Raw genomic sequence first — 14,307 nt, forward strand, 5'->3', positions numbered from 1 at the left:
AAGAAAATGAAAATTATTCAAGAGCTCCCACCTCCATTTTCTATCCAAGATTATCTTGTATGGTAGAAAAAAGGTCAGTTAAGACCAAGGCTTTTGCCTTTCTGGGAAATATTTTTTTCTGCAGACCCAAGGAGTTCTGACAAAAGTTACACTCAAATGTATTTTAGATTTTAAAAAGTCATAAGTCTTGAACAGTTTATTCCACAGTAAACTGTTTAATTAGCTGTGTGCCAAATGTGGCAGCACTTTAGACTAAATTGTTACTTTTCCCTAAAGAGATATAATAATATAAACATATTGTATTCATTAATTTGCAAATATACCTGCTTAAGCAAGTTATAAATAGAGAACAGATTTTGAATGGGGATGTTAAATTCAAATAAATAACAGGAAATCTCAAAATATCCCTAGTAACACACATGCATTTGTGGAAAGAGTATGATTGTGCATGTCTATTCTTTCTTACTAATGAGTCTCTTTCACTTTTTCTATTTTAGAAGCCATCAAGCCTTAGAAAAAGAGGTCACTTGGAAACATTTTAAATGAGTGGGAAGCCATCACAACAGAAATTCTTCGAAGAATCAGTCGCTAAGGAATGTAGTCACTTCAGTGCATTCAACTACCATGAATATTCTCAACTAGCTGCAGTAAAATTCAGTCGTACAACTCCTATTAACCTAGTAAGTGACTGAAGGAGTGCACAAACCGCACACTGGAAATGAATGGGTTAAAGAGCTACTCTGGGCCCAGGTAGACATGCCCCACTGTACTTGCACAGGCTAGAGGAGCTCAAAAAGGGGAGCTCAGTGGAGGAGAGCTGACCTATACTCTGAGCTCCTGCTGCCTGAGGCCTGGCTATATTGACCTGACCAAGCCTACAAAAAAGGGGCTTGTGATTCTGTAGATTTCAGAGATTCATTTTTTGTTTAGTTCTTTTTTACCCACGGGATAAAGAGGGGACTGGTAGGAAGTGATCCAGGGACACAGCCATATAGCACCTGAGGGTGCAGGACTTAGCTGCCTACCACTGCACCCTGGATTGGAGCCTGGTGGAGAGGGTGAGCCCAGGCTTTTCTACCAACCTCTAAAGAGGTACAAATATGGAAGTCAATCCTTTAATGGGGAACTGGGTGAGGGGATGTCAAGGTTCCTCCCCCACTCTGAACTCTAGGGTACAGATGTGGGGACCTGCATGAAAACCTCCTAAGCTTACTTTTACCAGCTTAGGTTAAAACTTCCACAAGGTACAAATTTAATTTTATCCTTTTGTCCTTGGAATATCCACTGCCACCACCAAATTCTAACTAACTGGGTTTACTGGGAAACGTAGTTTGGACACGTCTTTCCCCCGAAAATCCTCCCAACCCTTGCACCCCACTTCCTGGGAAAGGTTTGGTAAAAATCTTCACCAATTTGCATAGGTGACCACAGACCCAAACCCTTGGATCTGAGAACAATGAAAAAGCATTCAGTTTTCTTACAAGAAGACTTTTAATAGAAATAGAAGTAAAGAGAAGTAAAGGAATCACCTCTGTAAAATCAGGATGCTAGATACCTTACAGGGTAATTAGATTCAAAACATAGAGAATCCCTCTAGGCAAAACCTTAAGTTACAAAAAAGACACACAGACAGAAATAGTCATTCTATTAAGCACAATTCTTTTCTCAGCCATTTAAAGAAATCATAATCTAACACATACCTAGCTAGATTACTTACTAAAGTTCTAAGACTCCATTCCTGGTCTATCCCCGGCAAAAGCAGCATACCAACAGACACAGACCCTTTGTTTCTCTCCCTCCTCCCAGCTTTTGAAAGTATCTTTTCTCCTCATTGGTCATTTTGGTCAGGTGCCAGCAAAGTTACCTTTAGTTTCTTAACCCTTTACAGGTGAGAGGATTTTTCCTCTGGCCAGGAGGGATTTTAAAGGGGTTTACCCTTCCCTTTATATTTATGACAGGGGAAGATCCTGAAAATACAAGGGTGTGAACCATGACACCCTGACCCAAGGAAGAAGCCCTGATTCCCTTGCTTAATCCTGAAGACTTCCCAATATTGGACTCCGTATATATACCCTGCAAGGGGAGGACTTGAAAACGTCACCTGGCCAGAAGGCTGATTCACTAATGGGATTTTCCTAGAACAGACTAAGCAAGGGTGTGATTGAATGTAAGAGTCCCATTGACTTTCATAACCTTGCTCTATCTAGGTTTGTATCAGGTCACCTTTCACCATGGTATCTGTGGATGTGTTGGGTAGAAAAAGTTCAATTTATTAAGTGTACATAGCCACCATTTTGGATTGGTAAAAGGACAGCCAGTCCTCGATCTTGGCATCCCTTCTCCTTCAGCTCTTGGCACTCTTTTTCAAGTTTGGTGCCAAAGCAGAGGGAAAGGCAGGAAAGATAGTGAAATCTGCCTAGCAACAGGGAACGTATGTAAGGGTGTGTTCAAACTCTGAGGGGGGTTCTTTCTGTGTCTCTGGATGCTGTGAAAGCAGGTTATCCCAGTGAGGCATAGAATCCCTCCCACTGCACTGGCCTTGCTGGGAGCTAGAGCTCTGAGGGAATAAGACTTAGGGGTGGACCAGTAACACCTAATAAGGTTCCTTTGGACTTACCCTCACTCACCTATTAAACCACCACACAGTGTAGTGTCTGCATTCAGCACACAGGACATCGAGGTCAAGAGTAGAAGTCAGAAGACATCCTACCAAAGATGTACTTACCTGTCGCAGAGTTTCCTGAACTCCGATTCCTGTTGTGATCCTAATCCTTCCATGAGGTCCTGGTTCCCATCTGTGTTCCTGTTCTCCTGGCTAGTGTCTGCAAGACATGGTATAGTCCTTCTCTGTCATTTTTGTAAACCCCACTCTGTAAGGGTTTGGGCTCTGGGGTTCATCCCCCATTATACCATTTGTGTTAACAACCGAGCAGTTATTCTTTGTGTTATCTTAGTTGTAGGGAGTCCTAGTTTTGTTTTTGTGTATCTCAATAAACACCATTTTATTATTTGCAACCTTAACCTGCCTGTGTCTTAACTACACTAAAACACTGTTGATAGATGTGGAGGAGGGTAGAGTACTGCAGATAGCCCATCTTCTGTGAAATAAAACCTAGTCTTAACTGTCTCGGGCTAACAGATGGGATAAAATTCAGGTTTTTAAAAACACTCTCCTAGTCCAGGAGGAGGAGGAGAGAGAGAGACTGACTGGGCTGAAAAATTACTTCCCACCCTGTGCCTACTAAAACATAAGCTATTCGAAGAAGAGTGGGAATCTGCCACTCTAATTTGGGCAAACCCTGTACAATGATATTGAGGTGGAAGGGGGGTGGAGAGGCCCTCCAGCCACAGCTTGGTATCTCCACACCCTCTTTGAGGTGTGGATTTTTATTTTAAACATTCCTGCTCCTTAGACTAGGGAGGGAGTGCTCGGTCTCCCCTCATGGTACACTCAGCTTGAGTTCATTTTTAAGTAATTTCTGCTAGCTATGTGAAGCCAGCATGGTTGATGGGCAGGGCTAGAAGAGAAGGCCCTGGAGTTTGGAAAGCCAAGGTGAGAATTTACGGGAGTTACTATCCACTCCTGAACAACTTTTTGGAGGTTGAAGAGACTCTTACCCTTCTAGCCAATGGCAGGGCTTTCAACACCTCTACATCCACAGGGTCTGCTATAGCATCTATCCGCCCACTACATCCCTAAGAAATGGCTTTAGCTAGTGGTTTTTCATAGTCACAAACTCACCCTGTTACTTTGCTGACTGGTTTGTGCTCACATGCTCGGAGTCTGACTGATTTCCATATGTGGGGTTAGGAAGGAATTTCCCCCCAGGTCAGATTAACAGTGATTTGAGGACGGGGGCGGGGGGGGGCTACCTCTGCAACATGGGGCACAGGTCCCTTGCTGGAATCATCTGGGTATATCTCACTTAATCAGTTTCTTGCCATTGCAGGGACTTTGGTGCACTTTGGTTCCTCCAATTCTTCGCTTGATGCACACAATAGTTTCGCCTCCTTTGGGCTGTATTACTTTGGTTTTAACTTTGGTTGTTGGGGTTTAGTGTATGGGTCCTGGGCTATGTTGGTGGCCTGTGATATACAGGAGGTCAGACTACGTGATCTGATGGTCCATTCTGGCCTTAAACTCTGTCTGTATGACACTAGCCAGGGCCTTATACCATTCTCCACATCCCTGCACATTGCCGTGGAGGGTCCTTCCACAGACCATTGTTCTCTGGCGTGCAAGAGACGGGGGAAACATCTAGGAAAATCAATCTCCCACCTAACCAGAAACCATAGACAGCTATGGATATTTTTGATTTAGGGTACCCTAAAAGGCTTTAGGTTTAGGTACAAAACAACCTTAATAATAATTCAAGAAACTTGCCTCACCCTTGTTTGCCTGCTACTAGAAAAGTGACAATTTAAATACATACTTTAATTTATTAAAATAGCACAAACTGTACATTGAACTGTAGTTAAACTTGATTAACCAGGGTCTTTCCTAACAGCAATATTTCCACAAAATCCAGACATTCCATCTGCTATGCACTAAATGGTTTAATCTCTCTTTTATGCACGTTTAATAGACCTTTTAAGTATTTTTGTAATTGTATTACTGCATCTGAAGAAGGTAATGGTGTTCTATGTATCGGTGTATCAGGCAACAACTGTGAAATATGTCACTTCCTGAAAAGTAACATCATATCACTGACTTGGTATATGAATTTATTCATGCACAAGTTGGGCCTCTAAATACGGAGTTGCAGTTTCAGTAATAATGAACATGTTCCAAGTACCAAAGGAATCAATTCAAAGAGGAAATAAAAATGAATAAATGAGGAAATAAAATCAATTGATGTTACTGTAACTTATACAAAGAGCAAGGTTCAAAAGCCCAAGAGACCTGACCAATCAATTCCTAACACACACTCCCTTTACAGATAAAATATCTCAAAAGGAGAAAAATGGTGCTGATAAAATCTGGCGAACTCGTCTAATGAATAATCAAGTATCTTTATTTAATCTTAATATTCCAATATATCCTCTGATATTGCTGAGTTATGCATCACTTTTTCAGTTGGTGGAAAAATAATACACTACAACTTTAAGGGATGTCATGGACCTTATCTACCTGCGTGCCACTCCAGAAACCATAATGTTTTCTGTCTCTACCATGTAGAGGGCAACCAGCCAGATAAATTAATTAAAAGATAAACCCTGTCCATTTGTTTGCACGTGCCAGCTTGAAAGTATTTTTCCCACATCTCCAACACATGGAATGTCTAGGTTCATGCTGCACTTCTAGGAACCATGTACAGCTGGTCACAAAACTCATAACAGTCAGCTAACTAGAAACCTTTATTAGAATTGTGGAATCACTAACATGAGGAAAGAGCCAAGTGGAAAATTAACTCCTAAATAGTAAAATGTTGCATAAACTGGAGCTTGAAAAATGTACAGGACATCTACTAGGCTAGAAGTAGATAGAAAAGTTATCAAGGCAGCACAGGTCTGGAACAAGTGAGATCCAGGGACAGCAGCATGGTGAGCAAACTATCACTCTCTTCCAGATGTGAATGTGGAAAGTTCCAGATTATTACTAGGTTGCTGTCCCTGGACCCTGTTAGGGCCTTCTCTTTTTATATAATCTCTGGCTCACAGATGCTGGATAAATTTGAAGATCCTGACTCACTTTGGCTGTTTGAAGTCGAATGAGCTCTCTTTCAGTTCCTCGCCTTACTCCCCACCCCCAGAGCCTCCCTATTTCTGAGAGGTGAATAGATGGGCCTCTGTTACTACTCCTTCTGTCCAGTCTCTGTCTAGGTTATTCTTCAGGAAGAACTCCAAGGCTTCCTTGTGCAGCTGCTGATCCTACATTTATATAGCACTTTTCACACAGAAGGATCCTGAAATACTTTTAGAGACTGAGCTGCAATAGAGTGGTCATTTCATCCACCTGTGTAAGGAATGGTGGTGTCTGCTTAACAGTACAGTGCTATACAAGTTTCAACTTCCATTCAAATGTTTTCGATGCAAGGGAAGGAGAACTCCTCAAGGATTGACTCAGTCATGGAAGATTTTCTGTACAAACTAAGCAGGGATTTCTCTCCATGCTGAAGGCCAGAAGAAAGGGATCTCTTTCCCATCTCCATTGTCATGATGGAAGAAAAACAAGATATTTTGCTCAGCGACAGCCAAATGCTGCAAGTCCAGTGTAAAAATAGGATTTATGATATAAGCTGTCCTTGTTTTGCCTGATCTAACACTAGAGCTGGCTAAGCAAGGAGAGTCCAGAATAAAACTCCTGCTCTGCAGCAAGGTTGAAGCTTATAGCTGGAAGCAACTCAGGAGAAATAGCTGGTTGACTTTTCTGACCCTTCTTCCCTGTCAGATGGGAGAAGAGCACAGTCAGCTGGGATGAGGTGTAACTTTAGAAAAATAAGTATTTCTTTGGAAAAAAAATGAATTTGTTCCTGTTCATTGCTGTTTATAAAGCTTGTTATTTTAAAAAACCTACTGTTATATTGCGTTTTTTACTTTGTAAACAAAGTGTCAATGTACTTATCGCTTCATTTGATTACTCATAACTGTCAAATGAACTCTAGTGCATAATCTTTATTTTTTTAAATCTGTATTCATTTTTTTTCATGACAAAATGAACACTCTCCAGCCAAGGTATTCATCTAAGAGGAAATTAAATTCACATACCATTCATACGGATTGTATGTGAAACAGCTTCTTGGGTTTTTTTTTTTTCTAACATTCTGCATTCAGCACATAAAATCAGTTCCACTGAAAACAATACATTCAGATAAGTTCATGTTAAGTGGTTCATTGGGTTTACATTATTTAATACAACAGTATATAAAAATGGAAAAAAACATTTCTATTAGACTATTTTAAACTGTTGGACAGCTTCCCTTAAAAATCAGAGGCTTAATGAATGTGTTTTTTGAAAAAGGAAAAAAAATAGAACGAGATTCAGAAAATAAAATTACTGAGTCATCAGTTTGTGCCTGTATAATGACTAACACCAATAAAACAACAGCTAGTGTGGTAGCTAGAAATAGCTGTATGGGAGAAGCTCTAGTGTGGGATCACTGAAAATATACAGTCTTGTAAGATTTAGAGAAGTCCTAGTAAACCCAGCATTGATGAAATGAGAGATTACTCAATACTAGTGTAAGCCAAGCAATGGTCAGCACTATGAATACAAAGATGCACTTTGGCCCTATTGTTTATTTTAATGGAATCTAGGCTAAAATACAATACATTTTCCCCTCTGCTAATGCTTCTTTCATAAGTCTTACTGTCACTCAACTGCGGTAGTTTTCTTCTTCTCTAGTCGCCTACAAATAAGAACTTAATTCTTGCAGTATTTACCCTAGGCTTCTTTGTAATTTTCTTCTCCTTTCCTTTTTTTTTACTTTACTTTGCACACAAGTATCATTTCTTTTTACACACATTGGTGTGTTGCCTGCAAATTGATCTGAAAAAGGAACCTCTAAAATATAAGCAAACTAGTGAGTGGGCAGGGTTTGAATCACCACATGTAACAGCTTACATTTCAAATGTGGACACATGGATTTTCCCTATTTTGATCAATAAGGGACTAGACGAGTCTTCATAGACTGATCACTTCCTATGGTCTTCAGCAGTGGACAGAATTTGTCATTTAATAACAGTGTGGGAGAACTATAGTACCTCAGCAATCTACTTCATGCTGAACACTGTGAAGCAGCCAATTTTGCCTTCCACAATGCTGCTGTTGTACACACTTGGATGCTGATTGCAAGTATTTTCTTAAGAGAATCATGTCTTAACATTAAGAAAATTACTCCTCTTCTAAAGCTTTCTTTTATGCTTTTATATTTCTGCTAGCTCTGTAGCAACAGGAGATAAGTGATAAATAGCATCATTCAATTCCATGGTGGCTGTCTGCTGGGTTTTTTTATTTATTAAACAAACAAACCAAAAAAAAAAAAAAATCAAACAACCACCTACAGCTTCTCAGCAAGAAGAAAAACTAAATGTCTTCCTGGAGATAAGAATCTCAGCCTATGTGAGAACAAAATGGCAAATTGCACCGCAGTGGAACCAGTGCAGTTCAGCTGCACAAAGGGGTAGGATCTCAGGATTTGAGAAGGGCCAGTTATAAAGTATACAACCTCTGTGCATTGTGTAGTCCATTACCACACAGTCTTTCTGCAAGGCATTGCTTGGGTGTTAGCTCTGGAAAAGGGGTAGGGTGTGACCTGAATATCTGCCACTTTGTGTGTTGTTTTAGGAATAAGTGATGTGGCATGTAGGCAGAGTTGTGGGAAAGAGATCTTCATTAAGTATGCTAAGTGGCAAGTGTTGCAAGCTGTGCTTTTAGAGATTGATGCGTAAGCAACCTGGGCCCAGCTTGCATTCCTGAGACCCTCAAACCACTCTAAATCCTGCTGGAGATTTGACCCTCTTTCCCCAGTTCTACTCATCATAATAAAGTGTGGATCTTTGTTGCTTCCGTGTTGGGGACAGATAAGGGCAGTAAACAGCTGCTTCAGCCAACAGGGTGAAGTAGCTTTTGTAGTTGCTGTGTAGGAGAGAGTGGAGAGAAAAATTTCTCTTACCCATGGTGGTGCACCCCCTTGCATCTGCCCACTATTCAGTCCAGCTACTCAAGTTGGATGCTAGCATGAGAATTTGACCCAGGGTTATGAGGGATATAGAGTGACTGGTTTTGCCTAATTTCTAACCCCCTGAAATGTTGTGGATTTGAAATTCTTCTCAAGTAATTGGGCTCATATTCTCCTTAGTGACTGCTGCAGGAGGAAAACTGCACAGGAAAAAAGGGAGAAAAACATGGCAGAGTGAAATACAAATAGAGAGAAATTCTAAGGAGAAAACACCATATTACACAGAAGGCCCCACTTATGCTGGCTTCATTTTGGAAAGAGGTAAGGAGTTGGGTGGTGGATAGGACTATTATGCTTGACACAGATCGTAGATTTCTTTTGAGCCAGAAAAATATATTCTATAATTGAACCACCCTGGATAGAAATATGTTACAATACACGGAAGAAGTATTGCAAACCCTATAAACACTTCAGTTTTTTTTAATGTCTATGTACACCTAGAACTTGAAAGACAGTGTGAAACTATTAACTATGGTCTTCACATGTACAGTTATATTATATGTACTAATTAATGTATATTAGTCAATGGTAACTTTTTCAGTTTTAAAGCTAGTTTACAGCAATCTTTATTGGAACCTGTTACAAAAGAAAGACAAGAAAAAACTCATGTAGTCTTTAAAATACATACATAAGCATGCACATTTTCTTACCAGTTGGGTAGTCAGCTTCAGGAAGTGGTCAGTTGATTCTCTTGGGTGATGACCCACATCAAAGTCTGTGTGTTACTTATCACCAGATCTTTACTCAGCTGTCAGCTTTCAGCTCAGTTATTGCAGTTTCCACTCTGGCTGTGAACAAACACAGGTGGAGCAAAGGACAGACATGACTATAGTCATTTCCTGGTGCACTAGTGGGCCACCTGAATTGTTGGAAAGTAGAAAGACACTTAAAGGTGCCTATCCAAGACAGATCCTTAATGTCACCAGGAGAACACCCAGGTGAGCAGCCCAGGACCTCAGTCTTCTCCTTGGCACATGTCTTTGGATTTCAGAAAGAAATATACTGAAGGAAACAGGTCATTTTATCGTATTTCTGCTTGGTGGTCCAACTTTGTTTCTCTTCTTGGAGGTGGTAGCATGAACCAATCAGTTAGTGACCCACATTTCTTTCAAAGATTTGAAATGTCCAGCCAAAAGGTCATCCTCTCTCTCCATGCAGTCAGGGAAGAGACATCAACTTTTGAGTTCTCGCAACTGGAACTGGATTTTTTTCTAGTCTCTTTATGAAACATATCTTGCCACACCAGCCTGTGTAAGAAAAATTCGGCCATAAATGTTGGTACAACCCTCTTGGGACAAACCTTGAACACCAGCTGATTTGCTCTGGTCAGCAACTTACCTCTGCAAGTTGCTTTCTGGGAGCCCTTCTGTGGTGCATCCCTTGCCACTTTTGCAGTTAGGCTTGCTCAAGTTGGAGTTTCTCCATCAATACTCTGCTAGCTGCAGAAGTGTTCAGTTTAAACTTCATATAATTTATACAAAGTTCATCTATATTCTGTGATGTTCTTTTAACTTTTTTTAGCTGTCCATTATACAATGCAGTCAATTCTGGAACTGTTGTTCTCCAGCAGGCCAGAAGGACTGCATAAATCTTCCACGTCTGTTCATCTTGCTGAACAACAATGGTAGGACCTTAGTATATATGGTTGAGCTAAGTCTGTGCATTATTAACCAAACATTACATTTCTGATTATTCCACTCTGTGGTCAAGTGTCCTTATAAACACATTACTTGGTTTCATTATTTTTTATTTACTGCTTCTTTCAACACAGGTGTATTTTACTAACTTGATAGCATAAACATGTTTGATTGCAAACATTAACCTTACTTCTTCACTTTATCACTTAAATTAAAATAAAACAATATGCATACAACCTCTTTCTTTCATAACAGGATTGCCTATGGAGTAAATCCTGTCATTTATGTTTACAATAATTTGCCCAATGCAGTTTTAATCACTGTTAAACAATAGAATACCAATTGAAATTAAACATTTTTGAATGTTTTCTACATTTTCAAATATATTGATTTCAATTACAACACAGAATACAAAGTGTACAAGTGCTCACTTTATATTATTATTTTTATTATAAATATTTGCACTGTAAAATAATAAAAGAAATAGTATTTTTCATTTCACCTCTTACTAGTACTGTAGTGCAATCTCTTTATCGTGAAAGTGCAACTTACAAATGTAGATTTTTTGTTACATAACTGCACTCATAAACAAAACAATGTAAAACTTTAGAGCCAACAAGTCATAGAATCATAGAATATCAGGGTTGGAAGGGACCTCAGGAGGTCATCTAGTCCAACCCCCTGCTCAAAAGCAGGACCAATCCCCAATTAAATCATCCCAGCCAGGGCTTTCTCAAGCCTGACCTTAAAAACCTCTAAGGAAGGAGATTCCACCACCTCCCTAGGCAACGCATTCCAGTGTTTCACCACCCTCCTAGTGAAAAAGTTTTTCCTAATATCCAACCTAAACCTCCCCCACTGCAACTTGAGACCATTACTCCTTGTCCTGTCCTCTTCCACCACTGAGAATAGTCTAGAACCATCCTCTCTGGAACCACCTCTCAGGTAGTTGAAAGCAGCTATCAAATTCCCCCCTCATTCTTCTCTTCTGCAGACTAAACAATCCCAGTTCCCTCAGCCTCTCCTCATAAGTCATGTGTTCCAGACCCCTAATCATTTTTGTTGCCCTTCGCTGGACTCTTTCCAATTTATCCACATCCTTCTTGTAGTGTGGGGCCCAAAACTGGACACAGTACTCCAGATGAGGCCTCACCAATGTCGAATAGAGGGGGACGATCACGTCCCTCGATCTGCTCGCTATGCCCCTACTTATACATCCCAAAATGCCATTGGCCTTCTTGGCAACAAGGGCACACTGCTGACTCATATCCAGCTTCTCGTCCACTGTCACCCCTAGGTCCTTTTCCGCAGAACTGCTGCCTAGCCATTTGGTCCCTAGTCTGTAGCTGTGCATTGGGTTCTTCCGTCCTAAGTGCAGGACGCTGCACTTATCCTTACTGAACCTCATCAGATTTCTTTTTGCCCAATCCTCCAATTTGTCTAGGTTCCTCTGTATCCTATCCCTACCCTCCAGCGTATCTACAACTCCTCCCAGTTTAGTATCATCCGCAAATTCGCTGAGAGTGCAATCCACACCATCCTCCAGATCATTTATGAAGATATTGAACAAAACCGGCCCCAGGACTGACCCCTGGGGCACTCCACTTGACACCGGCTGTTTTGGGCCCCACACTACAAGTCCATGCAGTCCTATTTCTTGTTCAGCCAATCGCTAAGAAAAACAAGTGTGTTTACATTTACGGGAATTATGCTGTCCGCTTCTTATTTACAGTGTCACCTGAAAGTGAGAACAGGCGTTCGCATGGCACTTTTGTAGCTGGCATTGTAAGGTATCTATATGCCAAATATGCTAAACATTTGTATGACCCTTCATGCTTTGGCCACCATTCCAGAGGACATGCTTCCATGCTGACGACAATCGTTTAAAAAAAAAAGTGTGAAATAATTTGTGACTGAACTCCTTTGGGGAGAATTGTATGGTTTCCTGTTCTGTTTTACCTGCATTCTGCCATATATTCATGTTATAGCTGTCTCAGATGATGACTCAGCACATTGTTCATTTTAAGAACGCTTTCACAGCAGATTTGACAAAATGCAAAGACGGTACCAATGTGAGATTTCTAAAGATATCTACAGTATTCGACCCAAGGTTTAAGAATCTGAAGTGCCTTCCAAAATCTAAGAGGGACAAGGTGTGGAACATGTTTTCAGAAGTCTTAAAAGAGAAATACTCCGATGCGGAAACTACAGAACCTGAACCACCAAAAGAGAAAATCAACCTTCTGCTGGTGGCATCTGACTCAGATGATGAAAATGAACATGCGATGGGCTGCATTGCTTTGGATCGTTATCAAGCAGAACTTGTCATCAACATGTTTCCTGGAATGGTGGTTGAAGCATGAAGGGACATATGAATCTTTAGTGCATCTGGCACGTAAATATCTTGCAATGCCGGCTACAACAGTGCCACGTGAAGGCCTGTTCTTACTTTCAGGTGACATTGTAAACAAGAAATGGGCAGCATTATCTCCTGCAAATGTAAACAAACTTGTATGTCTGAGTAATAGGCTGAACAAGAAGTAGGGCTGAGTGAACTTGTAGGCTCTAAAGTTTTACACTGTTTTATTTTTGAATGCAGTTTTTTTATATAATTCTACATTTGTAAGTTCAACTTTTGTGATAAAGAGATTGCACTACAGTACTTGTATTAGGTGAATTGAAAAATACTATTTGTTTTTTTTACAGTGTAAATATTTGTAATCAAATATAAAGTGAGCACTGTACACTTTGTATTCTGTGTTGTAATTGAAATCAGTATATTTGAAAATGTAGAAAACATCCAAAACTATTTAAATAAATGCTATTCTATTATTTAACAGTGCGATTAATTTTTTTAAGCGCTTGACAGCCCTACTTAAAATACATTTTAGCAGCTATAAAAATACCCTGTCCATCTAGAAAGCTATATAAATAGGGCCCACACCTATACTCCATTTTCAAGCAAAACTCATTGGACCAAATACCCAGCTGGTGTAAATTGACAGAACACCATTGACTTCAGTAAAGCTATGCTGACTGAAACTATCTGCAATTTGACTCAGTGACTTCAATGTGAGTTCTTTTCCTAAGCAAAGACTGAAGAAAGATTGCAGGATTTGGTTCATAGATAATATAAATAAAATGAATAGTTTTTTAGCACATTTTGGACAGCAGAGAACAAATGCACCACACATGCTTTCCTGAGCAAAACTGATGTTAAACTGATTTGTGTGTCCCCTTATAAAAACTGTTTTATGCTAAGAGATGAGCAGTATTAGAAAAAACAGCATTAAGAAAATCTCTAGTTTAAAATATTTCTGTTGCTGTATCATTCTTCACTTACAATACATGAAATGCCTATGTTAGGAGAGGAAATTACCTCAGACTAACACCTTAGATTATTTAAATTGAAAGAATTGTAAAAATCCCAAATACCTAGCTTTTCCCATTTATATTCTTTCTGTCTTGTCTTTTTCTCAGTGTAGACAATAAAAATAGCTTCAATTCCCTCTTATTTTTAGTCAGCTTTTTTTCATGTCTGTCAAGTTCAGGCAATAGGTCTGTTTGGGCTTTTAATCCTGCAAAGGGCTTTCAACAGCAAAAACAAAGCAATTCATTGCAAAATATTCATTCATTCAAAATATTTACATTCATATTGGGTTTTTACACATCTCCATGGCCACTTTTTCATGGTATTAAAAAAAGGCAATAGAATGGAAATAAAGAATATTGGAAATCATGGAACATCTTGGAAAATCAACACAGTTAGACAAGAAGTAGACAACGGCTTACTAAAAATATTGCTGTTATAATTATTGCCACCTGTCTTATCTTAGTGGGGCTCTGATTGCCCCATTCATATTAAAAATGATTGCAAACGATGCTCATTGCAACACTGATACTGTAATACAGTTTGCTCCAGGGTTCAGGAAATGATTCTCCATATTGTAGCCTGATCTTTTGTGGCTTATAAAAACCTTTAATTGAGC

At 39.7% G+C, this 14,307-nt stretch overlaps 1 protein-coding gene across 1 annotated transcript in view; it reads left to right on the forward strand.

Moving 5' to 3' along the window:
* The window catches only part of ERC2 (ELKS/RAB6-interacting/CAST family member 2), a 658,083-nt gene that overhangs the window by 1,623 nt on the left and 642,153 nt on the right, over positions 1–14,307 (forward strand). The window contains exons 2-4 of the mRNA XM_077822546.1: positions 498–680; positions 1,959–2,834; positions 8,802–8,942. The gene's annotated coding sequence lies outside the window, so the exon portion shown is untranslated. The remainder of the gene's footprint in view (positions 1–497; positions 681–1,958; positions 2,835–8,801; positions 8,943–14,307) is intronic.

This window comes from Eretmochelys imbricata, chromosome 7 (assembly GCF_965152235.1).
Source record: "Eretmochelys imbricata isolate rEreImb1 chromosome 7, rEreImb1.hap1, whole genome shotgun sequence".
Lineage (NCBI taxonomy): Eukaryota > Metazoa > Chordata > Testudines > Cheloniidae > Eretmochelys > Eretmochelys imbricata.